At 41.5% G+C, this 26,044-nt stretch overlaps 1 protein-coding gene across 1 annotated transcript in view; it reads left to right on the top strand.

The window, feature by feature from the left end:
- The window catches only part of HERC2 (HECT and RLD domain containing E3 ubiquitin protein ligase 2), a gene marked incomplete in the record, with an annotated part of 3,551,743 nt that overhangs the window by 1,376,964 nt on the left and 2,148,735 nt on the right, over positions 1 to 26,044 (top strand).

Here is a 26,044-nt window from a genome sequence, read left to right as displayed (position 1 = left end):
AAAAAACAATCTCAACAAACTTACCAAAGCCTACAACAGTATTGCAAGGTTTGTAACTGGTAAGCCCTACAGAACCCATCACTGCATTAACCTACATCAGCTAGACTGGCTTGAACTGCAAAATGCGCTGCTACTCTCTCAACTAACTACTGCTCACAAAATCTTCTACCTTCCTAACAACACACCTACACTAAACAATCTTATAACACCCTATAATAATCTTCATTCCCTACGCTCCTCTAATAAACTCCTAGCTTATATACCCAAATCTAACAACTTAGCTGGTGACTCCTTATTCTCCACCACCACAGGTAAGCAATGGAACATGTTGCCACCCAACCTAACCTCTATTTCCTCTTTTCCCCTCTTCAAACTTAATCTTAAAAATCACCTAAAACTACAATGGTTATGCCTTGCTGTAACCCCTGAGTAATATTCTACTATTAGCCTATAACCTATCTTCTCTCTCTTCCTTTACATTACTACTCTGCCAACAAATGTTATGTAATTGTTATCTTCCACATTTTTAACCCGATGGTTTACTTTAAAATGTTACGTTAATTCCTTCCTTATGTATGTGGCATTGCCTCTGATTGCTTTTTTTCTATATTATTATTAAGTATCTGGAGCTTTTCTCCCCGGGCCTCTACTGAAAATGGAAATATCTCCAGCTAGACTAGCCCGGTCAACAAATGTAAAATAAAAATAAATAAATACATAAAAATAATTCTGTTTTTTGTGTAGAAGAACACTTTGATCAGAACTCTTCAAATTAGGTTTAGCTGTACTGTTTCCTAATTCTAACACTTCCTTGATTATATCTTCAGTAATATGTAATGGATATCCCCTTTCAAAAAACATGCTTTTCAAACTAGTGCTCTGAGTGATAAAATGGAATCAATGCTGGTTAGCCTGCTCAATCTGTCCCTTAATTACCCCTTTCTTCTTTTGAAAGAGATGCGTACTGCTATGGTATAAGTAGTTATTTACAAAACTGTTTTTCCTGTAAATGCTGCTGTTAATTTCATTATATGAATCAATGGATAAATCAATGTCTAAGTAATGAACAGCTCTTCCCATAACACTAACTGTGAATTTAAGAAATGTAGTACTAGAATTCAAATGTTCCAGGAAAATTTGAAATTCCTCAGGTATGCCATTCCAAATGAACAGTAAATTGTCTGTATATTGCTTGTAGAAAAATATTTTGTCATAATACTCATGAGTGATAATGCAACCTAGACTTTTAATAGTAAAGATGCAATCCTACCAGCAGGAGTTGATTTTGACAAAACTGTGGCAGAAGGACAAAAAACTGGGAAACAGCAGAGTGTTTCTGGAGGGAATGTCAAGATGCAGGTGTGAGATTCAAACTGTTGTACCCAGCTGTCTTTAAAGTATTCTTCCCTGGAGTGACTAAATAATTTTTTGATTAAGTACATGCTAAGGAGGAAACACTGAAGTTTGTCCAACAAAAAGTGAGCTGTGAAATAGAAAGAGATTCTGCTTCTTCTGGTAATAAAGACCCTGTAGAGATTGTACTTATGAAACTTTTTCCAGTGTTTCACCAGAAATAGCTGGAGTGAAGGAAGGGAGCACGAGTTGACTAGAAGAATTGAGAGTACATTCGGAATGAAGCAGAGAGAGGATTTGGGAGATCGGTATGAACAGTAATAAAACCAGTAACTTAATGTGGGATTGCAATGCAATAATTATGTAAGAATTATTTTTTCTTACTAGCACTGTTGTGGTGAATAATTTTTTTTGCATCCTATAAAGTAACGTTTTGTCAGTTATTTTTAACTGTAATGGGGATTGGAAGCAGGTGCTACTTTTTTTTCTTTTTCCCTTCTCTGTTTCTTCTTCAGGTTTAAGAAATGTAGGCAATGCAGCGAAAAAAGCCTGGTTAAAAGAGCATTACAAAAGAAAAAATAATGCACTTTTCTCATGCTTGCCTGGGGAAATAACTGGATTAAGGACCTTGGACTGATTTAATAATACGTTTTAAGAGTAATCATGTAAATGAAAAAGAATATTGATTATTATGAAGCTTTTTTTTCTAGCAAATACATGTATACTCAGTAGCATTTCTTCAGCTGGTCTCCATGTTTCCATGGAAACTATATGATAAAGAGAAATTGGCTGCCTGGTACTTATGTCTCCATGGAGAAAATCTGATAAAGAGAAACTGGCTATAGGCTGGAGGGAGAGTGATTGGTTGAAGAAAAAAAATCTGAGAAGAGAAGTTGGCTAAGACGATGTTCTCTGAAAGCATTCGGGGGTTTTCCCAACTGTGAGAGCTATAAAAAGACAAAACCAATTAGCACTTTGTAGAAGAACTGGCTGCACTATGCATCTTAGCATGTTTAACCTTTCTTTTAGGTCAACTCAAGTCTGATGGTGTGGCTATCAGTTTGGGACATTAGTTCCTAATAAGGTCAAACTTCAGTATTTGAAGATTTACATTGTTTTTTGTGTTACTATTAAGTTAGTAGGTTTTACGAGGGTATTGGGGGTATTTTTCTTTTTTGTTTGAGGGCTTTCAGTAAAACAAAGTTTTGCAAGATGTGACATAGGCTTATATCGACATGACAAGAAACAGCTGTATTAAAGTTCAAGCTGTCAAACAATGTATGCATGTAACACAAAAGCTGGCTAGTTCTATGAAGGATTACACTGGCATGTACTTATATTCCACCTATAACTGTATAGTGGAGCTAAAAAAATTCTGGGAGAAATCAGTTTTTGGCAAGGAATATTACATATGCATGGGGAATGGAATGTGATTTGCAACAGTGAAGATGTCTGGGGGCCCAGGATGGTAGATTTTTAAAGACATTTATGAAAATATTTGGCATGGAAGATGAGAATTCAGTAACAGGAGTTCAGAATGAATTTACATATTATTCCCCAAGATATAAAAACTGAGCTAGGCTTGACAAAATTTATATTTCACAGGAACATGTGCATTTATCTAAAGGTCTTGATACACACCCAATAACTACTTCAGATCATCCGCCAATAATAACTAAAATAAAAACACATGATAATGAAATAAAAATGGGACATTGACACTTTCTCAACTATTTGTTGAAAAGAGGAATTTAAGGAATGGGTAGTAGTGATTATTCAGGAGCTATTAGAGAAGATAGAAATTTCTTCTGAAAATATAGCTAGGGAGTGGGATAAAATTAAGGCGGAGCTTAAAAATAGGACTAGATGGTATTCCTGTAGAAGTTTGGAAGCTAGGAGAAAAAACTGAAAGATCTGTAAAGTTTTTTAGCAGTATTTTAAGAGGAGAAGTACCAACATCCTGGAAGAAAGCAGTGGTAGCTGTAATACATAAAGAAGGTAAAGCTCCAGCAGCCTCCACTTCATCCAGGCCCATTTCAATACTAAACCATGACTACAAAGTGTTCATGTCTATAATGGCTAAAAGAATGACAAAAGTAATGCCGAAATTGATAGATATGGATTAATGTGGTTTTGTGTAGGGGAGACAAACATTTGACAACATTAACAGAGCACTGATGATCCAGAGGGAAGTAATGTAAGAATATACCATTGTTGGTGGTAGGTCTTGGTGCAGAGAAAGCATTTGACAGAGTAAGGTGGGACTTTATGAGCAGGGCAAGAGAAGCATTTACATTTCCTGAAATAATTATAAGGTTGATTAGGAGGATATATGAAGAATCAGAGGTGAAAATTAAAGTGGATGTGGTCCTCTCTGATAATTTCTGTTTGAGCAGAGGAACTAGGCAGGACTGTCCTCTTTCCCCTTTGTTACTTGCATTACATTTAGAACCACTGACAAAGAAAATAAGCGACTCAGAAATTCAAGGATACAATTGGTACAGTAGTCAAGAAAAGCTGGCTCTATTTGCAGATGATATTTTTTACCTGACAAAACCAGAAAGAGACATTATAGTGCTGTGGAACATTTTGAGGCAGTTTCAGATCTTTTCAGGATACAAAATTAATGAAGCTAAAACAAAAAGCAATAGCGGTAAAGTATGTACCCATACACTAATTCATTCAGCAATATCTGTATTTATGGGGAAATGAGAAAATGAAGTACTTAGGAGTATGGATTAAAAATGATTCTGATGTGGCAGCTAAGGATATGTGGGGAAAAAACTAAACAAAAGATAATACAAAAACTGAGAAAATGGAAGCTTTGTTATATGGATAATGGATAGTAAGACACAAGCAGTCAAAATGTTTTTAGTCCCTTTAGTCTTATACACAGGTCAATCATAGTTTTATCAACAAGAGGAAAAGCTGTGGATAGCAATTAATAAGGAGCTGAAGAACTGTCTGGGAGGAGAAGACAGCAGTAGTCAAGTGGGATAAGCTGATTCTTCCAGAACAGGGAAGATTGGGATTACCCAATTTCACAGGATATTTCACACTTAAGGGTCCTATACATAGCAAAAGTAGAAAGCTATAACTGAAAGTGGAAAGGGATAATGTTGAAACGGGTAGCTCGAGAAACAAGGAGATACTGCGATTTTGGATGTAGGATTTTAAGGAGAATAATAGTTATACAGAATATTATATCCATAAAGTAGCAGAAAGTATTCTAAGAACTAAACCAACATGGGAATAGAGAAAGGCGATTCTGCTGAGAGGGATGACTGCAATTAGGGATATAGACAATAGGGGCTGGAATTTATTGGAGAAAACTGGCAAAGGAACCAAGGTATTGGAAGCAAATAACTAGGGAGGGAAAGGTAACAGAATGAGAAGAGGCCAAGAATTTATTAGGATCACAGGTTAGAGATTGCCTTCTCTATCAAGGATTGATAGAGTATAGGGAAAGAGAAAGAAAAATGGGGGGGGGTCTTAAAGAAAAGACCAGGACGGGTAGGATTTTAGTAGAATCTAGAACAGAAGCTTCAATTAAAAATGGAATAATTAGTAGAGCATATAAAATATTTTGTGATAACTATAAGAATCAATCGCAGGAGGTTAGAAAGGATTGGCAAGAGAGACTGGATAAGCATTTCACAAGCAAACCAAATCTGCAAAAAAATCTAGTAGATTTAGGATTTTTGCTTGGAAATGTTGACATAGATAGTTTTATACCCCAAGCAGACTTCCAGAGAATTTTTCCTCAGGTCAACAGCAAATGTTGGCGGTGTGACAGGGAAGAAAGAACTACTTGGCAACATATTTTCTGGGAGTGAGGAAGGTTGGCAGACTAAGAATTCCCAAACAATAAATACCGCTGAACTAAGAACACAAACGAACTGGAAACAACTGTTCTTGGTGTATGAACAGTTCCTAATGTCTAAACAGTTCGGTCGAACTGGAATGAGCACTCCAATGCACAGTAATAATGTCCACAAATTGCAAAATCAACATAAAAACCACTGTTTGTTGAAAAAGAAAAACAATTTAATTACCAGACATAAAGTTAAGTGCTTTTCATCCCACAGGTTGTGGGACTTCAGACAACCAGAGCTGTAAAACAGCAAAGTTTAAAAACAGTTTTTGGCGCCAAAATACAAGCGCCGTTGCTAAGCAACTGTAACCATTGTACAATAATTTAAAAAGCACTTAAAACAAGTGATAAAGTTAGTGCTTCCTTTTTAAAATAGTATGTAACATATGTAATATTCATAAAAAATCCAGTGATAAAAAAGTATGGCAATCACTAATGACAGCCGTATTTCATTTACTATAGTTAAATAAAGCAATACGATAATATAAAATGCTTTTCACTATTACAGTTTCTGTGTAATTGACTTAAAATCACCTAATAGTTCGAAGAGATCTTACCATGCATAATGGTTAATAAATAGCATACAAAAATCATGTTATTAATAAACACCCAGTATACAAAATGTATATGTACTGTTAAACCATTATAATACATTGTTTACAATGTAAAAACTATCAGAAGTGTGACATTGCGATCTCGCTGAAAGACTAAAGATCGCTAAAATCATACAACCACTCGAATGCCAAATACAATGTATACTGTGCGTTTATGTAAACTGATTGTCATATTTAATGTTGCAATCATGGTTATAAGTAAATATTCACTAAAAATAACCTGACTCTTCAATCAAATAAATAAAACAGGGGTGTTGGTTGATGGATCAATAGTGGATGTGAGCGCATGTCAAACATTTAAATTTATTATATTATTTATTTTATTTATGTATACTGATAAACAATGTTGTAAATAACTGTTCCCACACCTAAACAAAAAGTTACCAAAAAAATATAATATACATTAGTCACAAAGGCCTATACACTTAATTACATTACTCATACAAAAATGTATACTGTAAATAAGAGTTATGTAAAATATCAACAAATAGTTAATGTTAGCTATGGTAATGTCTTTTAATATATTGTACTAAAAGCAAGTGTAATACCTAAATATCAATAAGTATAGGTCAAATTATTGTTAGCTATAATAAATGTAATAAATATCTGGTAATACAATATGCTGACTAAGAATTCCCTGCAAGATGCACTGTCGAAGAAGCTTGGTGGCCAGATTGCTGTGACGAGGGAGATTATTTTTCTTAGCTATGATACAAAATCAGAATTGCCTAGACATGGTAAAGCTGTGTCTATGGTGGCTGCCCAAAAAGCAATTACTGTAAAATGGAAATCATCTCCACCAACTATACTAAAAGTAGTGAATATAGTAACAGATAAAACAACTGGAACTGAGATCTTTAGAAAAGGGTAAGAGCAAAATACATAGGGAAAAAATGGAATAATACATAGAGGGGCAGAATGAGGTTTAAATGAAGGCCAGACTTAAATCAGCTATGTGATGTTTGACTGAAAAAGATTGGTTAGACTATAAATGATGTATAATGTTTGTAACTGGGAGTGTTTCAGTATGGATTGTGATGTAAAATGCTTGCAGCTAGGATTGTGTCATTGTGGTCTGTTTTCATTTATATAAATTTATGATTGTTTAGGTCGTAAGTAATGGTTTAATCAATATGTTTAAAAAAGGGGGCAGGAATTGAACAACTTATGTCATGTTGCTTAGGTTATACAATGTATAGCAATATACATGAAGTTTAATGTTTATTAAAGTTTGATTACTTATTTATTTATTGACATTTGTTGACCGGGAAAGTCCACTGGGCCATTGACCCATTTTCAGTGGAGGCCCGGGGAGAAAAGCTCCAGGTAATACATTCAGTATAAAACATTTAGAATAAAAACATTTTGACGTTTAAGATATTACAAAAGTGTTTGCACATTATGTACCATAGTGGTAGAACATTCAATATGTCACATTTAAAGTGAACATACTAAAGACATTTAGAATGAAAAAAGAAACATTTGTACCTTATATACCCTAGTGGTAGTATATTTAATATAGTACGTTTAGATGAATGTATTTATTGTTCCATATTCAGGTAAAAAATTCTTAGAGGTAATAGGTGCAAGAAAGAGAAAGTCAATCAGTAAAGGGGTAGAAATATACAGAGGTAATTGAGTGTCACCTAGGGTATTTTAGCTAGAGGTAGGGAAAAGGGAGCAGTAAAGGCAGGAGAGGGTATCAATATTTAATGCATTAAGTTGATTGTCACTTGGGATCGTTTAAGATGAGGTAGGGAGGCTATGGGGGTTTGACTGTTGTGCAGAGACAGGATAAACTATTTTGGTAATGTAGTTTGAGTGATGATTTAAAGAGTTTTGAAGATTCCATTAAGGTTATGTGGGAGAGTAATGTGTTCCAAAGTTTGGCTATATTACAAGAGTATAGACTTTGTCTAGCTCTTTTGTTTGATTTTATAACTTTTATTAGTTGTTTCTGGGAGGATCTAAGTGTAGGAGTGTAGGTTTGTACGAGTGAGTGGAGTGCTGGGCAGAGGTGGGGTCTGAAAATTAGTTTATGTGCTATTGTTGAGTATATGAAAGATGGCTCGAGAATTCTCGCCAGTTGAGTTCTGCAATTGCTTCACAGTGGTGTGTTCGGCTTGGTTTTCCTGAGGTAAATTTAGCTATTTTGTAATAGCAAGATTGCAGTTTATTCCTAAGGGATGAAAGTAGGTTTGGAAAAATGGCACTTGGAAGGGAGGAGAAAGGTATTTGCTAGTTTAGCTTTGGTTTGCTTGTTGAGGTATAATTTGTGTGTGTATAGTTTGCCTATTTTGAAATGTACTTTTTTATTATGTTATGTATATGTGGTTCAAAGGTCGGTTTGTCATCTATTGTCATACCCAATAGTTTGGCAGTTATAGTTATTTCTGTTTCAGTTCCATCTTGAGAAAAAAACCTTGAAGTCTAAGTTTGGTGGTTTGGAACTGAATAGGAGTAGTTTTGTTTTTTTGGCGTTTAGTAATAGTTGAGAATTATTTAACCAGGTTTCTATAGAACTGAATGCTTTTTGGGTTATTTTGTGAAGGTCAGGGAAGTTGTTGGCGGAAGATATAATTGTCAAATCATCAGCGTATTGGATCAAGTTTCCTAGTTGAGAGACTTTGTGAAGGTCGTTGATAAAAATATTAGAGTAGTGGCACTAGAATGGAACCCTGTGGGACTCCTGTGTTGTTTTTTTGATAGGTAGATTGTGCTTTTTCCCATTTTACTGCTTGCTCTTTGTTATTGAGGTAGGAGGTAAACCATTTGACAGACGTGGGGGAACATCCTTGCTTTGCTATTTGGCGCAGTAGTTTATGTGATACTGTATCGAAAGCTTTTGACAGGTCTAGAAGGATTACTGAGGTATAGAGACCAGTGTCAAGGGCTTTGTTGACAGTATCTGTAAAGGACAGCAGGGCTGTAATTGTGCTTTGTCCTGGACGGAAACTGTGTTGTGTGGGAGAGAGAAGCCCATTATCTAGGAGGTGTTTAAGTAACTTGAGTGTGCATGTAGTTTTCCAATATTTTTGATAATGGTGAAAGTATTGAGATTGGGCGGTAGTTTGACAGGTCATGGGGAGTTCCACCTTTATGTAGTGGGGTGATTACATTTTTTTTTTCCATAAGTTTGGTACATAGCATTAAGAGAGAGAGACCGATTTATTAGTATGCTGACTGGGTATGCAGTGGCACTTGATGCTAGCTTTAAATACTCAGGGGGGAGTTTTTCAGCAGAGAGAGAGCAGGGTTTAAGTTTATTTAGAAGTTTACATATTTGTGAGGTCAGAATAGGTTGGATGGAGAAGGAAGGTGCTGTTGGATTTTTACTGCAGGAGTCTATTATAGGAGAAGTGTTATTATATGAGGGATCTGTTGTAGGATCTTTGATTAGGTTTTGAATAGTAGTAATGAAATGGGTGTTAAAATCATGAGAGATTTCCTGTGGGCTTTTGTCAGGTGTGGGGGATGGATTTTGTACAGTGCCAGGATTAAGTAATGTGGAGACTGAATTCCAAAACTTTTTTGGGTTGTTCTTTGCATTGGATAACTGTAAGGTAAAGTAGTTTTTCTTATCTTGTATGACTAGTTTTTTGGAATTATTTCGGAGTTGCTTATAGGTAAGTTCAATTTGTTTGGTTTTTGATTTTTGCCACTGTTTCCATGCTTTTTCTCTGTGAAGAAGGCTTTGTTTTGTTGATTTAGTTAGCCAGGGGGGGCATGATTGGCCTTGGTACGTTTGGTTTGTATGGGGGCTGAGCTATTCAGTGAATCCAGAAAAAGTTTGTTGAAATAGTTAACCGCTTCATTTAGGGGAAGAGTTTTTAGTGGGAGCCAATTTTGAGTTTTTAGGATGCTTATAAATGTATCTGGGTCAAAGTGGGTGAGGATCCTGGATGTTCTGTAGGTATGCATTTTTGATATTTGTGAGTGGGTCCTGTGGGTGAATGCTAGGAGGTGATCACTTAATATGTTAGGTAAGGTGCCTGAGTTTGAATAATTTTGTGGGTGGGATACTAGTATCCAGTGTAGGGTGGATTCTGTGGGTGGGATACTAGTATCCAGTCTAGGGTGGATTCTGATCTAGTGGCTAGGCCATGGGTAGGAGTTGTAATAAGCTGTGTGAAACTGTGTATGTTTGTGCTGTTGACTGGAGAGTTGGTTGTTAGGTTTAGCCAGTTAATGTTAGTATCTCCTAGAATAATGGTTTCCTGTGAGATGTTCTGGTTTGTCCAAGATAAAAAGTCTTCTAGGAGGGGGATGTAGATTACTGCTATAATTATTTGTTTGTTTTTGTTAACATGAAGGGAAGTTAGTAAGATTTCTAGATTGCCAAAAGTGGGGAGTTGTTTAGGATAGCTTGTTAGGTTAAGGTTGCTATCATAGAGTAGTGCTACGCCACCACATTTTTTGTGGAGTCTGTCAGCACATAGTATGTTGTACCCTGGAGGAAGGATTTCAGTATCAGAAATGTGTGGTTTTAGCCAAGTTTCTGTTACTGCTACTATATTTGGGGTGTGGGTGGCTAGCCATGTGTGGAACTCAGTAATTTTGTTACATATGCTATGTGAGTTTATTGTTACTAGTTGAAGTTGTAGGTTTTTTGGGATAGTTGAGGATGTAGGGCCAGGGTTGGGTTGGATGTCGCCACATTGCGTGAGAGACAGGAGAAGATGAATAATAGCATTGGTGTTATTTTTATGTGAAAGTGGTTTGGAAGATAAGTATTGTTTAATTTGAGTTTTGAATGGTTGATGAAAAGTTTTATTTTATTTAGGTTATAACCATTGTAAGGGAATAAGGAGGGTGAGATGTTTGAATAGCTATTTCTGTTAAGAGTCAAAGGAAGGGTTTGTGTACTAGTTCTTGGAGTTTGTGAGGGCATGGTGGAATATATAGTGGTAGTTAGGGTTAATAGAGTTGTAAAGAGGCTAGAAATGAGAATAATGTGTGATGTAATGGGATCCTATCTCGCCTACATTCATAACTGATGGGTTCGGAGCCGATCCATCGGCTCCGACTCGGCCACTATATAATAGCACGGTCTCTAATTGGCTGGGCTACCCCTTATCCCAGAATGCACCACGCCTGCTTCCCCAGATCTCGTTTGCCGCTTTTCAAGCTAGACGTGGTCTCGACATGGCTGGAGCTAAGTGGTTTATTGTTACTTTTTGGTCTTTTGACCTAGGGGATGTTCTTCATCTCACATTGCTGCAGTCCTTACATATGGGTAGTCCACTGTCCTCGGTCGGCCCGAATACCAAAGTATTAGGCTGACGTCGGTCATGGGCGCTCAGATCTGACATCAGAGCATCAGGGTATAAAAGCGCATGACCGACGTCATATCCTCAGTCTTTTTTGCCGCATGGTCCGATGCAGAAGCAGCATTGCAAGTGCCGTTCGGCGTTCTGAAATTTTCGAATTCTGAGTTTCAGACTGAAACCAAGTTGGGCTAAGTACCCCGTTGGGGAATATTTTTGTTTTTTCTTGCCTCTGTTAATTCCGGATGTCAGAAAGTGAATAATTGTATTTCTTGTGGGAAACAGATACCGCATAGGGATTATCACTCTCTTTGCATTCCTTGTTTGGGACCGGACCACGACGTAGTCGGGTGTCGGTTTTGTGCTAGGTTTAATAAGCGCACTATAAAAAGAAGGTTAGATTGTGCTAGGTTAGTCTTTGGTAAGCGGTGTAATTATAATATGCCGTCGGATCCTCCGCCCGCTTCCACGAAGAAGCGCAAAGACAAATCCTTGAAACCTAGACAGGTTGATTCGTCCGGTCCTGCAGAACCTACAGTGGAGCAGGTGGATCCGGCTGAAGTTTCTGTTGAGTCTCAGGGGGAAACTTTGATTTTGCAGGATGTGGCCTCACAGGAGTCAGGTCAAGCTGAAGGGGCCTCTCAGGTTACTGTTCTCCCTTCTATGCCTAAGGTGGTTAGGCCTTCTGCTACTATTTCTAAGGCTTCTTCTAAGGGCAGGTCTGTTTTGCCTTCCTCTGGTGTCCCTCCAGGTACTTCAGGGTCTGTGCCTAAAAAGCACATGCTTAAAATGGCAGAAGGTTTGATTACTTTAATTAGAGGTTCTATGCCCCCTCCTGATAAGAGGCCCAGGGTGGAGCCAGAGTTAGAAAGTTTGGATCAGGCCTCAGATGACTCAGACTCTTCTGCTGAAGATATTCTAGATTTTCCCCCTTATTCGGATTCTGATGCAGAGGATTCCACTCCTTCTCCTCCAGAGGATTTTTCATTTTCAGAAACTCTGCATTCCATGAGGGAGCATTTTAAGTGGGAAGGACAGGATTTCTCTGATTCACGGAAGAGGCTTAGGGGATTCTTGTTTTTACCACAGTATAGACCCTTGGCTATACCTCCTGTTTTGGATGTTGTTCAAGATGTTTTCTCGGAGGCTTCCCTTAATCCAGATTCTTTGCCTCCTGCGCCAGTTAAACCGGACAGGTATTACAGGGTGCCTGAGGCTCATAAATATCTGTATAAGAGTCCTAGGGCGGACCCAGAAACTATTAGTCAGGGGCCTAAGGGTGTTAGAGCTTCTGTTGTAAAGAATCCGGTTCCTCTAGATAAGGAAGCTAGAGCTTTGGATAGATGGGGTAAGAAGGTGTATACCTCTTCTACTTTAGCAATGAGGGCTTTAAATTGCCAGTTTCATATGTTGAAATATCAGAATTTCCTCCTTTCTCAGCTAAAATCTAAAGTGGATGCTTTGGCAGAGGGCATAGAGTGTAAAGAATTGCAAGATTTAGTACATGTCTCTGAACAGGTGGGTAAGCATTCTTTGCAGTGTGGTTTTGATGCTGTACAGGCCTCTTCTAGGGTGGCTGCCACTGGTTCAGTTCTTCGTAGGCACGCCTGGCTTAAGGATCAGAATTTGTCCGAGCATGTTAAAACTAGAATTCTGGATGCCCCTTTACAGTCTGAAGTTTTGTTTGGTCCACCTGTGGAGTCGGTTTTGAAGAAAATGGAAGACAAGGCTAAGTCCATGCAGACTGTTAAAGATTTTTTGCAGGTGCAACCTCCAAAGTTTAGTAGAAATTGGCCTACTAAGGGGTGGACCTACCCTTCTTCTGATTCTCAGTCTAGGGGTAGATCTAGACGTGGCAGGGGCAGAGCTCACAGTACATTCAGGCCTAGACCTTGGAGTTCACCTGCACAATCTGCAGGTGAGGGCAGGGGCCAGTCCTTTCGTAAACAGGCCCAATGACCTGCATTTCCAGCTGCCAGATTCTTCTTCCCTGGCAGCTCCTTTGGGAGGAAAGTTAGCACTCTTCAAGCAAAACTGGCTTTTAGTCACCCAGGACAAATGGGTATTGGACATTATAAACCGAGGCTACAAGTTCTATTTCCATACATTGCCTCCTTTCAAAGGCATGCCAGACGCTCCTCCTCGGCAAAGGATAGAGGCTCACAAGCAGATTTCTTTACTTCTTCAAATAGGAGCTATACAGCCAGTTCCTCTGTCAGAAGTGTGACTAGGATTTTATTCTCGCCTGTTTCTAGTACCAAAGAAAGGGAACACGTGGAGACCAATTTTGGATTTATCTATCCTCAACACTTATCTGGACATTCCAAAGTTCAAAATGCTGACGTTACAACAGCTTTTACCTCTGTTGGGAAAAGATCACTGGATGGTAACTCTGGATCTCAAAGAGGCTTATCTTCATGTTCCTATCAGGCCCAGTTGCAGGAGGTACCTGCGTTTGGCTGGAATTTTACATTATCAGTTCTCTGCATTGCCCTTTGGCTTATCTACTGTGCCCAGTGTGTTCACAAAGGTTCTGGCTCCAGTGATAGCCTTTTTCAGGTTAAGAGGAATACAGATTTATCCTTATTTGGACGATTGCCTGATTATTGCACAACACAAAGACGAACTTCTGCATCATCTACAGTATGTGATGGTAGTGTTAAGATGCCTAGGGTATTCTGTGAACGAAACAAAGTCCAGTCTAGTACCCTCTCAGGACATGTGCTTTCTGGGTGTGAGACTGAATACAGCTTCCCAGATGGCCTTTTGACCCCGGACGAACAAAGAAGCCTTTCTCTTTATTTCCATCAAATGTCTCTACAGTCCAGGCTGACTGCAAGGACAGTCCTTCAAGCCTTGGGGTTCATGGCATCTTGTATTCTGGTGCTTCCCAATGCCAAACTGCATATGAGGAAGCTTCAATGGTATCTCAAAATGTATGGACACAACACTGCCAAGATCTAGACACTGTCATTCAGATAATACCTTGCATTCAGAAAGAATTTTTGTGGTGGGCTCAGGAATGTCACCTAAACAAGGGACTCTCTGTGACCCGACCAGAGGCGAGTCAGATTCTAACGACAGATGCCTCGGACAAGGCTTGGGGAGCACACCTCAATGGAAAATGGGTGCAAGACACGTGGCCTGTCAGACTTCAACATTTGCATATCAACTTGAAGGAGATGTTAGCAGTCCAATTTGCATTGATGGCTTTCAAAGATTTACTTCACCCAGGACAGGTGTTGATTCAAACAGACAACACTACTGTCATGTGGTACATCAACAAGCAAGGGGAACCCATTCGTACCCTCTTTGCAGGCAAGCGATGATTTTGTGGGAGACTGCTCTCAGTTTACACCTCAATCTTCAGGCAAGGTTTCTACCAGGAGCACAGAACTCCTTAGCGGATGTGTTGAGCAGACAAATTGTGGATCCTCACGAGTGGAAACTGGATCCTCATGTGTTTCAAAAGTTGACAGTGTTATGGGGACTCCAGACATAGATCTGTTCGCTTCTCCACTAAATTACCAGTTGCCAAAGTTTTGCACAAAAATGTTTCATCCCACAGCTTGGAAGGTGGATGCTCTATCATTCAGTTGGAGCAATCTTCATGTCTATGCCTTTCCACCTCTGCCTCTCATTCCCAAGGTACTCCTGAAGGCCAGAAAAGACAAGCCATCCATGATTCTGATAGTGCCGGATTGGCCTCGACAGCACTGGTACCCACTACTGAGGAGTTTGGTACGGGAGCCTCCATGGCCTCTGCCTTTGATTCCGCATCTTTTGTCTCAGGAGGGCAATCACTTCCTCAATGCCAAGATTCAGTTTCTGCATCTCACAGCCTGGCATATTCTGTTTTAGACCCTGGAGGGTCTCAGCTTCCACAACAAGTTTTGAATGTTATTTTGGAGGCCAGAAGGCCTAGTACAAGGAAAGTTTACGCTGATAAATGGAGGAGATTTTTTCTTTGGAGCAAAGCGAAGGACTTTGATGTTTCCAAGCCTGACTTAAGTGTTTCTCTTCAATATCTTACTGAGTTATTGGACAAGGGTTTGTCTTTCTCCTCGATAAAGGTTCATGCTGCAGCCATTTCTGCTCACTATGACTGTGACCCTCCTTTATTTTCCCATCCTTTGTTTAAGCAATTTCTTAGAGGGGCAAAGAACATAAGACCCCCACGTAGAGCTCCTACTCCTGCTTGGGATCTCAATTTTGTGTTGGAAAAGCTTACTCTACAACCTTTTGAGCCTGCAGCTACGGCCGAGTTAAAGTATTTATCATGGAAGACTGCTTTTTTGTTGGCCATTACCTCTGCAAGAAGAGTTTCTGAATTACAGGCCCTTATGGCAGTGGAACCTTTCCTGATTTTTCATAAGGATAGGGTATCTTTGCGTACTAATCCTTCCTTTATGCCTAAAGTGGTTTCTAGTGTGGCCTTGAACCAAACCATTCATTTGCCTACTTTTTATTCAAACCCCCAAAATAAAGGGGAGAAGATTTTGCATACTTTGGATATTCACAGGCAGTTACGTTATTATTTGAGCAGAACCAAGGGGTTCAGGCAGTCTCAGCAGTTGTTTGTTTCTTTTGCTTTGGGTTCTCAGGGAAAACCTGTTTCAAAACAAACTATTTCTAAATGGATTGGGTTTTGTATTTCTTTCTGTTATTCCCATCATGGTAAGGAGATTCCGCTGGAATCAGACCTCATTCCACTAGAGCTACTGCCACTTCTACTGCCTTTCTAAGGGGTAGCTACAAAGATATTTTGGAAGCAGCCACTTGGAATTCAGTACATACTTTTTCCAAGCATTACCACCTTCCTCTTTATTCTAAGTCTAGGGCTGGATTTGCCACTGCAATATTACAGGGCATTTTAGCAGCCCCTAATGCTTTATGATTTTGCCATCCTCCCTTTACCTCTGCTTTGGGATTCTACCCATATGTAAGGACTGCAGCAATGTGAGATGAAGAACATAGTACAGTTTTGTACCTACCATAAATGTAGATGTTCGAAGATCCACATTGCTGCAGTCCAATTTACCCTCCCTCCTTCCCCTCTGTAGTTTGGCATGGTTATATGGTTTGGGTGATGGTTGTTGTTGGGCATGTTTTTGGGAGGTATCCTGTTTTTGGGCTGTGGCCTTTGTTTTTAGGGCCTTCTGACATCTGGGGCAAGAAAAGACTGAGGATATGACGTCGGTCATGCACTTTTATACCCTGACGCTCTGATGTCAGATCTGAGCGCCCATGACCGACGTCAGCCTAATACTTTGGTATTCGGGCCGACCGAGGACAGCGGACTACCCACATGTAAGGACTGCAGCAATGTGGATCTTCGAACATCTACATTTATGGTAGGTACAAAACTGTACTTTTCTTCACTAAATTAACAAATAGCTGTTTTAACAGCTTTACGTGTGTGTGTTAACCTTTTTCAGTGTGATTGAAATTTTACTTATTTACCGGGCAAGGCCCGTTTAAGTTAGAGGGCCTTTGCCCTATTTGTGAGTTAATCTGGTGATTTGTTTTTGCCTTTTGTAGTGTGTTATCCGATTTTCCTACTGTACGTCCTGCTTTATCGGGTAAGCCTGTTTTTAGTTAGAGGGCTTCTGTCCGTTTGGTGTTCTGTAACTCGGGCCAGTCCCGTTTTTGAGTCAAGGGCTCGAGCCCTACTTTAAGGTTGTTGTTTTTGTGTGGTAAAAAGATAGTGGTGATACGATGTCTAAGGAGCAAAAGTCTGGTTTTAAAAAGTGCACCAAGTGCAACTACAAAATGTCTATTACTGATAGCCATGCTGTTTGTGTATATTGTTTGGGACCGAAACATCTGCAGGAAACATGTAGTGTTTGTCATGCTTTTTCCTCTAGGGTTCTTCAAGAACGTAAAAATAAATTGATCCTTAAGGGCCTTATTAAGCCCTCCTTTGAGGAAGCTTTGGCTTCTCCCTCCTCTCCAGCTTCTAAAAAGAAAAGGTCGTCGGCTCCGACCAGTCCATCGGAACCGACTTCCAAGAAGCATAGGTCGACCTCTTCTTCCTCGGCTCCAATGGCTTCGGAGCCTCAGGTGGAAGGGTCTGCCTCGATGCCTCTTTCCTCGGCTCCATTGGTGCCGGAGCCGCAGGTTGGAGGATCGAGAGGCGAATCATCTGCTTCGGCTCCTTTGGTCTCGGAGCCGTTGGAGGTGTGCAACTCAGACTCTCACCCCTCGGCCCCGAAGTCCCCTTCGGCGCCGATACTTATACATATGGCTCTGGATCCGGTGCCGATAGTGTTGGAGCCGTTTCGGAGCCGGTCCCATGGGCTATCGGAGGCTAGAGAGAAGTCGTCTCGGGCCCCATCTATTTCTTCTAAATCCTCCAGATTGTCTGATTCAGATTTGGACAGAGTTATCCAGAGGCTTTTCCAGTCCCCGGTTTTTGCAAAAATGGTCTCTGCTCCAGCCCACTCTGCTCTGGAGCCAGTCCCCACTTTGACACATCCGATTCCTCCTCCAACCTCCTCGGAGCTGTTGGAGTCGGTGATGGTAGAGCGCAGCGGAGTTGTCCAGTCGGAACCGAGACTCCCTTGGAGTCTCTCGGTTCCGACCATCATTCCTACCCTGTCCTCAGCGTCAGGGTTCGGTACCGGGACTTCCTCGGTCGTGGCCGAGGGGAACACTTTGGAACTGGTAACTTCGGTGCCTAGTCTCCCCCTCGGAGCGTCGGCTGCAGGGATTCCCGGTACCGTCGTGGTCTCTCAGCCAGTGTTCTCTGTAGAGTCTGGAGGTCCTGCTTTTGAGGCCATGAGGAGTGCGCTGGCCATGTCCTTGCCGGCTCAGCAAGTCTCTATCTCACCGTCCCTGGACTTGGGAACTGGTGCTTCTGGTGTGCTTCACCCCCATGACAGTGGGGCCCCAGAGCCTGAGGATACCCCCTTGGGGGGTTCCCTTCTCCTGGGAGGTCTTTCTGATTCCGCTTCAGATGAACCTCCAAGGAGAAAATTGTGCAAGAGGAAGCACGTTGACTCCCAGGATGAGTCTATCACATCAGATACTGACCTTGATGATGCGGAGGGGTCCCCCTAAATCGTCCTTGGATGACGTCTCATTCTCAGATATCCTCGAGATCTTGAGACAGAGAGGCGATTGGCAGTCCAAAACCCCTTCCGCAGAGGAGTCAGTTTTCCTCAAGGCTTTTGGGGCCCAGCCCTCCGCCTCCTGGGTGTCTCCACCCTTCGATGAATTGCTAGATTTAGTTTCTCGAAGGGTGTGGGAACACCCTGACTCTGTGGAACCGGTACCTGCCAGGCCTAACAAGTTTCTCTCAGCCCTTCCTGAAAAGGAATTTCTGACTAAAGGAGTTGCAGTAGATGCGATGGTGGTGGCATCTGCCACTCAGCAGGACGTGGCAGAGGCTTCAACGTCTATTCACCCTCCTAATAAGGATTCCAGGAGCATGGATAGGTACGGGAAGTGTACCCTTTCTTCAGCGGCCTTTACCCTGCGGTCGCTGAATTATCTTTGTCATTTTACCAGGCTCCAAAGAGACCTCCTCAAAGAGTTAGGTGAGTCTCTTACGGGTAACCTTCCTGAGGCGTTAGCCCAAACTGTTGGCGCCCAGATGACTACCCTGTCTTCGATAGTTAACTCGTCCATGAGGCTCATCTCATATGTGGCTGAAGGGGCGAGTAGAGCAGCGGGAACAGGCGTGGCTCTTAGAAGACACACCTGGTTATGCTTGTGTCCCTTTGCGGAGGCCTTTAAGTCTTCCTTCACTGACGCCCCCTTTGATGGGTCCTCCTTGTTTGGATCCAAGGTGAAGGACACACTGACTCGATGCGAGCAGGAGGGCAAGACCTTGACTGCCGTGGGGGCCCGTTTTTCCACTCCCTCTAGACCTTACCCCAAGGCCCAGAGAGGAGGGAAAATGTGGTTCAGAAAATCTCAAAGGTTTTTCCCTACTCCACCGAGTGATCCCCCCTCTAGAGGCAGGGGGGGGATTCAGGAAGACGTCGCCCCAGAGGCGGCAGAGGCCCCCGCAACTCTGGAGACCGCGATTCCTTTCGTGGTCCATCCTACCCTCAACGTCCCTGAGACGTGGCCCGACTGCGCATCTCCGGAGCCAGTCGGGGGTCGCTTGGGAATCTATCACCAACGATCAGTGGGTGCTCCGAACCATAACCGGAGGTTCTCATCCCTTTCACAAAACCCCCTCTTCCTATCAGGAAAATCCCGGATGTGCCACCCAGTCAGCGGGATCAAGCAGCGGTCGAGGTCTCAAAGCTGCTAAGAAAAGGAGTCATCCAGCCTGTCCCCGCCGACCAGATCGGATCAGGGATTTACTCAAGATTATTTTTGGTGCCAAAAAAGACAGGGGACTTAAGGCCCATTTTGGACCTTAAATCATTAAATCAGTTTGTAAAAAAATCCAAATTCCGAATGGTCACCCTTCAGTCCATTCTCCCGTTATTGGAGAAGGATGTCTGGATGTGCTCCATAGATCTCAAGGACGCTTACTATCACATCTTGATAAGTCAAGAGTCCAGGAGTTACTTACGCTTCCGCCTGGGAACCAGTCATTTCCAGTTCCGAGCTCTGCCCTTTGGTCTCACCACAGCCCCCAGGGTGTTTACCAAGTGCCTGGCAGTAGTGACAGCTCACTTGAGAAGTCTAGGATTCCAAGTGTTTCCCTATCTAGACGACTGGCTCCTTACTGCCACCACCAAGCATCTATTAGTTCGGGCGCTCATGACCACAGTCAGTTTGGGTCATTCACTGGGAATCACGTTCAATTGGGAAAAATCTGTGCTGCAGCCGTCTCAGCGTATTACCTTTATAGGCGCAGAGTTAGACACAAGAAGAATGCGGGCATTCTTGCCGATAGAAAGGATTCAGGTCCTGCAGTCTCAGGTTCAAACCTTGTTACCCAGATCACGAGTTCAGGCAAGACTGGTTCTGCAGTTACTGGGCACGATGGCCTCGACTATTCTAGTCCCCTTAGCCAGGCTGCACATGCGGGTGCTGCAATGGCTACTGTCGGTTCAATGGTCCTTTCAGGACCTCCCCTTGAACCATTTGGTCCAGATTACGGAATCTTGCCGTAGGGACCTACATTGGTGGCTGCTTCGGTCCAACCTGGACCAGGGGCGACCCTTTGCCCTTCAGCCTCCTGTCACCACGGTGACCACGGACGCCTCCCAGATAGGGTGGGGGGGCATTATCTGGACAGGTCTGTCCAAGGTACGTGGCAGGCTCACGAAACGCACTTACATATCAATATCCTGGAAATGAGAGCGGTGCTACTGGTCTTGCAAGCACTTCATCATGTTCTTCCCCGGAGTACTATTGCGATCCTATCAGACAACATGTCATAGTCTGGTACATAAACAAGCAAGGCGGAACCAGGTCCTACCCTCTTTGCCGAGAGGCCATGAGAGTGTGGCATTGGGCGATTTCTACCCAGCGTTTCCTAGTGGCAACGCACATTCCGGGGAAATCCAGTGTGATTGCAGACAGGCTGAGCAGGACTCTCTTGTTGCCCCACGAGTGGTCTCTCAACAACAGGGTGACTGCAAACATTTTTGCCAAGTTGGGCCTCCCTTGTTGCGACTTGTTCGCCAGCCCTCACAATGCGAAATGCAGGGAGTTCTTCACTCTGACTCCCTCTCAGGGGCAGATTCCCAGGGACGCTCTGGCTCACAGTTGGCCCTCCGGTCTACTTTACGCCTTCCCTCCGGTTCCCTTTCTCCCAAAGGTGATACAGAAGGCGATTTATCTAGGAAGCGACATGATTCTGATCGCTCCACACTGGCCTCGTCAGGTTTGGTTCCCCTTCCTTTTGAGGTATGCGGTGGAGAGCCCATGGCTTCTGGACCTGGTGCCTGACCTGTTAACTCATCAGTCGGGACAGTCTCATCCATCCCTCAGGTCCTTGAGGTTGGCCGCCTGGTTACTCCACTTCCAACCTTAGTCAGAGATAACTCTCTTTCTCCTGACGTCATCCACATTTTGTCTTCTTCTCACAAACCTTCCACTACTAAACTGTATTCCAGCAAGTGGAAGAGGTTTGCTGTTTGGGCTCAGCAACAAGGTGTAGATCCCCTTACCAACCCAGTATCTCAGGTTTTAGAATTCCTGGCTTTTTGTTTTACTTGGGCTCTTCAGTTTCCACAATCAAAGTCCAACTGGTGGCTATCTCTAATTTTCATGTCTCCTTTGAGCCTTCCTTGGTGGCAAACAGGTTTTGCAAATCTTTCCTTAAAGGAGCGTGGCTCCTTCGACCCCCAGTAGCCCATCCTGTGCCTCCTTGGGACCTGAATATGGTTCTAGCTTCTTTAACTGCCCGCCCCTTTGAACCAGCAGCTACTTGTGATATAAAATTTCTATCTTGGAAAACCGCCTTTTTGGTGGCAATGACCTCTGCCAAGCGGGTCTCAGAACTGCAGGCTCTCTGTTCTAGTCCTCCTTATTTGATTTTTCACAAAGACAGAGTATCTCTCAAGTTAAATCCTTCTTTCTTACCCAAGGTAGTATCCCCCTTATGCATTCAACAATCTTTGGAGCTCCCTGTGTTTTTTCCCAAATTCTCCAATAACGCAGAATATATTTTCCATCAGTTGGATGTTCATAGACAACTGCATTTTTATTTAAGTAGGACCAATCAGACACGAAAGTCAGATCAGCTGTTTGTGTCCTTTGCAGAAAATAGGTTGGGTCAACCGGTGGCAAAAACCACCATAGCCAAATGGATTAAAGATTGCATTTCCTTCATTTATTCACAGTCCGGCAAAGAGCTACCATTTCCAGTCAAGGCTCATTCTACCAGGGCAATGGCTACCTCTGTAGCATTCCACTCCAAATTATCGATAGATGATATTTGTGTGGCCACTACCTGGACTTCTCCGCACACTTTCATTTCCCATTACAAGATAGATGTGGCCTCTCGAGGTAGAGCTTCTTTTGGTTCCACAGTTCTCAGGAGTGTTTTCCAATGAGCCACCCGGGAGTTAGGTGCTAGGGATGCTGTCCCATCAGTTATGAATGTAGGCGAGATAGGATCCCATTACATCTTTTAGTTATGTACTTACCATAACTTCGGATGTATGGGATCCATCTCGCCTACATTCATACGTACCCGCCCTCCTTCCCCCTTCCCATTGGGTTTAGAGGAAATGTTGCTACTACTGAGTTCTTTCTCTTGAAGGACTTTAGTTTGTTACAGTTGCTGTTATGTTTCTGTGTCTGGATGTAGGTATGAAAGCGAACAAACAAGATCTGGTGAAGCAGACGTGGTGCATTCTGGGATAAGGGGTAGCCCAGCCAATTAGAGACTTTGTGCTATTATATAGTGGCCGAGTCAGAGCCGATGGATCGGCTCCGAACCCATCAGTTATGAATGTAGGCGAGATGGATCCCATACATCCGAAGTTATGGTAAGTACATAACTAAAAGTTGTGCGACTATGTGTATTTGTGTGGGAAGGCATCTTTCTATGGAGAGTAGCTGTCAGTTTAAGTGGTTTTGAGAGTGGGGTGGAGCTAGAGAGTGTAAGCTGATTGTTTTGCAGGCAATGAGGTCGTTTGGGGAGGGGTTTATGGATGTATAAATCCAGTGGAAGAGGGGATGGGTGGGAATGGGGGGTAGGATAGGGGAGCGGAGTGAGCCTGAAGGGCGAACGGACCGGGGCTGGCTCAGGTCTAGTGATTCCAGGACCAGAAAAAACAATGTCCACGAATATGATAGGTACGACAAAGCTTAGAGGAGCTAAGAGAACCTTATTTTTTACTGTTAGAAATAAATATTAGCAGGTAACAAGATAGGATGCAAGGGGAGCTAATGTGTGGGTACTGTTAGATGTTATATATGATATGCTATAGCATGCTATGCTATAGCATAAAAGACAGTGAAAGGAAGATAAAATGAGGTGATGTTGCTTTTCATAGGAGAATAATAAGATGAAAAAAGAGACAAAAATGGAGAAAATAATTCACCTTTATATTATACCACTGGCCATGTTTTGTTACTATCCATGTTTGATTCGATCTTGAAATTTAGCTATTTGCACCTATTTAGTTTGTCAGCATCAGTGAAAACAGTGTAGTACAGTTTTCACAGATAAACTTATTTAACTATTACCACACAAACTCAACACTGCATTCTAGGTTTCAATCATCTCAAACGGGCATTGCAACATAAGCACAGCAGCAGTATGTACAGATACACATTGAGACAAAGTATAAAGGTGAGTACTTGGTATTAAAGGCAAACATACCAACAGATGGGCCAGCTGGCATAACACACTTCTTTTCAACAGTAGTAGTAGGCATTACACTTTGGTGCTTTGAGTTGCCTTCTTGGATAAGGGTCTGAACTTTGTCTTCATTAACTCGAGGAAATGGAAGGACATGTACCCTTAAATGTGATCCTTCAACTGGCCATAGCGCTTTCTGAAATGACATGTGAGGATTTGGGTTTTCATTATTTAAGAGTTGCTCCCCAAGTTCTCGGATGTGCTTTAGCTTTTTATGAACATTTCCTTTGTCTTGCTCTATCCTCTCTGTTTCATATGCTACCAGCTGTAATACCCAGTTACCTATCTGGTGTATTTATGGTTCACACAGTCTTCTGACAGCACTCTTCCTTTACAAAGATGATAATTCCAAAATAGTTCCTTCAAAAAATTTAGCAATGTAGCAAGTATCCATGTAACAAGGCATGGGCTCAACAGGACTATTTCCCCTTTTACAAGAGAAAAGATTGCAAGAAACTCTCCTCCAGCTTTTCACTCTTTGTGTTCTGAATTTTTTGTATAAAAGTAAATTTGCAGTGTCACAAGTGATAATTTGATAATGGTGTTTACACACACAGACAGACAAAAAAAAATATGTGAATTATTTGAACTTTTTAAGTAATAACTTTTTTGAGTTCCAAGGAAAATATTATAGACAAAAGAGTGGTGATGCCATGGGTGCCAGAGTGGCCTCAGTGTTTGCAAATCTGGTAATGGCTGCCTGGGAACATTATCACTCATGAGTATTATGACAAAATATTTTTCTACAAGCAATATACAGATGATTTACTGCTTGTTTGGCTATAATGTGTTGGTGATAATGTGAGAATGTTCCCAGGCAGCCATCACCAGATTTGCAAACACTGGGGCCACTCTGGCACCCATAGCAACACCACGCTTTTGTCTATATTATTTTCCTTGGAACTCAAAAAAGTTATTACTTAAAATAAGGTCAAGTAATTCACAGATAATGTTAATCACAATATTATCAAGTTGCGAATATTTTGTCAGATACTCTCTAACCAACTCGACACTTGTTTTTTGACAAATGTACGTATACACAAATATCTTATCAATAGAAATGAAAATGCATTGCTCAATTAAGGCTAGAAATCTGACTTTAACCTTCCAAAAGATGCCAAGAGTCTAAGTAGAATTGAGATCTTTGAACTTTAGGATTCAACATATGGTCTAAGTAGATGGAAATAGGCTGAGTTTTATGGTTCATTATGGGTCATAATTCCTCTCAGTATCATCATTATGGCCTCTGGTTCCCCTCATGTATACTTCATTGTGTAGAGAAACCTGTCAACAGCTGTATTATCAGAACCCTGCTTGTCCTGTTCTTGTAAGCTGCATCCTGATCTTCAGACTGTATGCCTAAATACATGGTTTCTTTATTTCCTTTGATGGCTTATCTTTCCTGTCCATTCTGGGTGGTGCAGACTGTTGCATTTTCTCCACAGTCTAATACTAAACTAAAACATTCTGTAAAAAACTAAATGAAAACTCCAGCCAAGCTGGAACTTCCAATGAGTAACCTCCCAAACCTCTTGAATCAGAGGCTCATGGGGTATATGCAAATGACCCTTATGAACACCAGGTGTTTCAGCTAATTGGCGATTTTGGATGCCCATGACTTTTGTCATTTTAATGGACAATTTCAGGCCAATAAAGCCAAACCCCACTAGCTGTGGATATGCGTATTTCGACCTTATGACCTCATCAGCACAACACAAGCAGAGTGTTTGACTAAGCTTAAGAAACACAGGGTTGTTAAACCCAGCTGATGTCCATTATCATTAGGGTGACTGCAAAATATCCCAAATAAATGAAAACAGTCTGTAAAAAACTAAATGAAAACTCCAGCCAAGCTGGAACTTACAGTGAGTTACTGGAAATCAAAAGCATGTGGACCAATTTTTCTATAAGGGTTTAATCTGAAGGTCCTACGCATTCACTTTTATTTTTCTTTGTCCCTGATCTTACTCTGTTATTAAAGCTCATTTAACAGTACTGACTGATTTCCATCACATCTTAGGTCTCTTGTACTTAGCTTCCTTAAAGTATGTGAAGATCATTTTAAAGTACCTTTCTTTTTAAGATCATTTATAGGGAATCATGTTTTTCTGTTTGACCAGCATATTATGCTGGAGAAACTCACCTTTCCACATTTATCCAGTGTTATCTTCAGAATAGATGTTCTCATTTTGGCAAACTTGTTGTAATCATTTATAATGACCTTAGCTAAGTGGTTAGCTTTATTCAGTGCTGTTATGAGAAATGCAGTGAGCCTTTGCCCATTGCATTTAATTTTGGTATGAAATAAGCCTTTGCTTTCTAGGTGTGCCTCATTTTGCTTGATCATAGATGCCTTTCAAACCTTTTTTTCTTGCATTTATGCAAATATTTTAACTTTACTGCATACTTTAACAAGTCACTATAAATTGAACAGTTTCCCAAGTTCTGGGTCTTCCTTTGGGGGCCATAGTAATCAGAATTGTGCTCCAGTGATGGTGACCACCCAAAAGATTAGCTTTGGAACTCTGTTTTGCTGTCCATGAGAATGGACGTCATATCAGAAATGAAAGTTAAATACTTAACATTGTATTTGATCTGGATGAGCATGGCCATTCTCATTAATTTATCTACCCTCTCTCCACTTCTCATA

The sequence above is a fragment of the Protopterus annectens genome, chromosome 5.part0 (genome assembly GCF_019279795.1).
Source record: "Protopterus annectens isolate FY-2018-M chromosome 5.part0, PAN1.0, whole genome shotgun sequence".
NCBI lineage: Eukaryota > Metazoa > Chordata > Ceratodontiformes > Protopteridae > Protopterus > Protopterus annectens.
The sequence above is the reverse complement of the archived record's forward strand: the minus strand, read 5'-3'. Positions and strand labels throughout refer to the sequence as shown.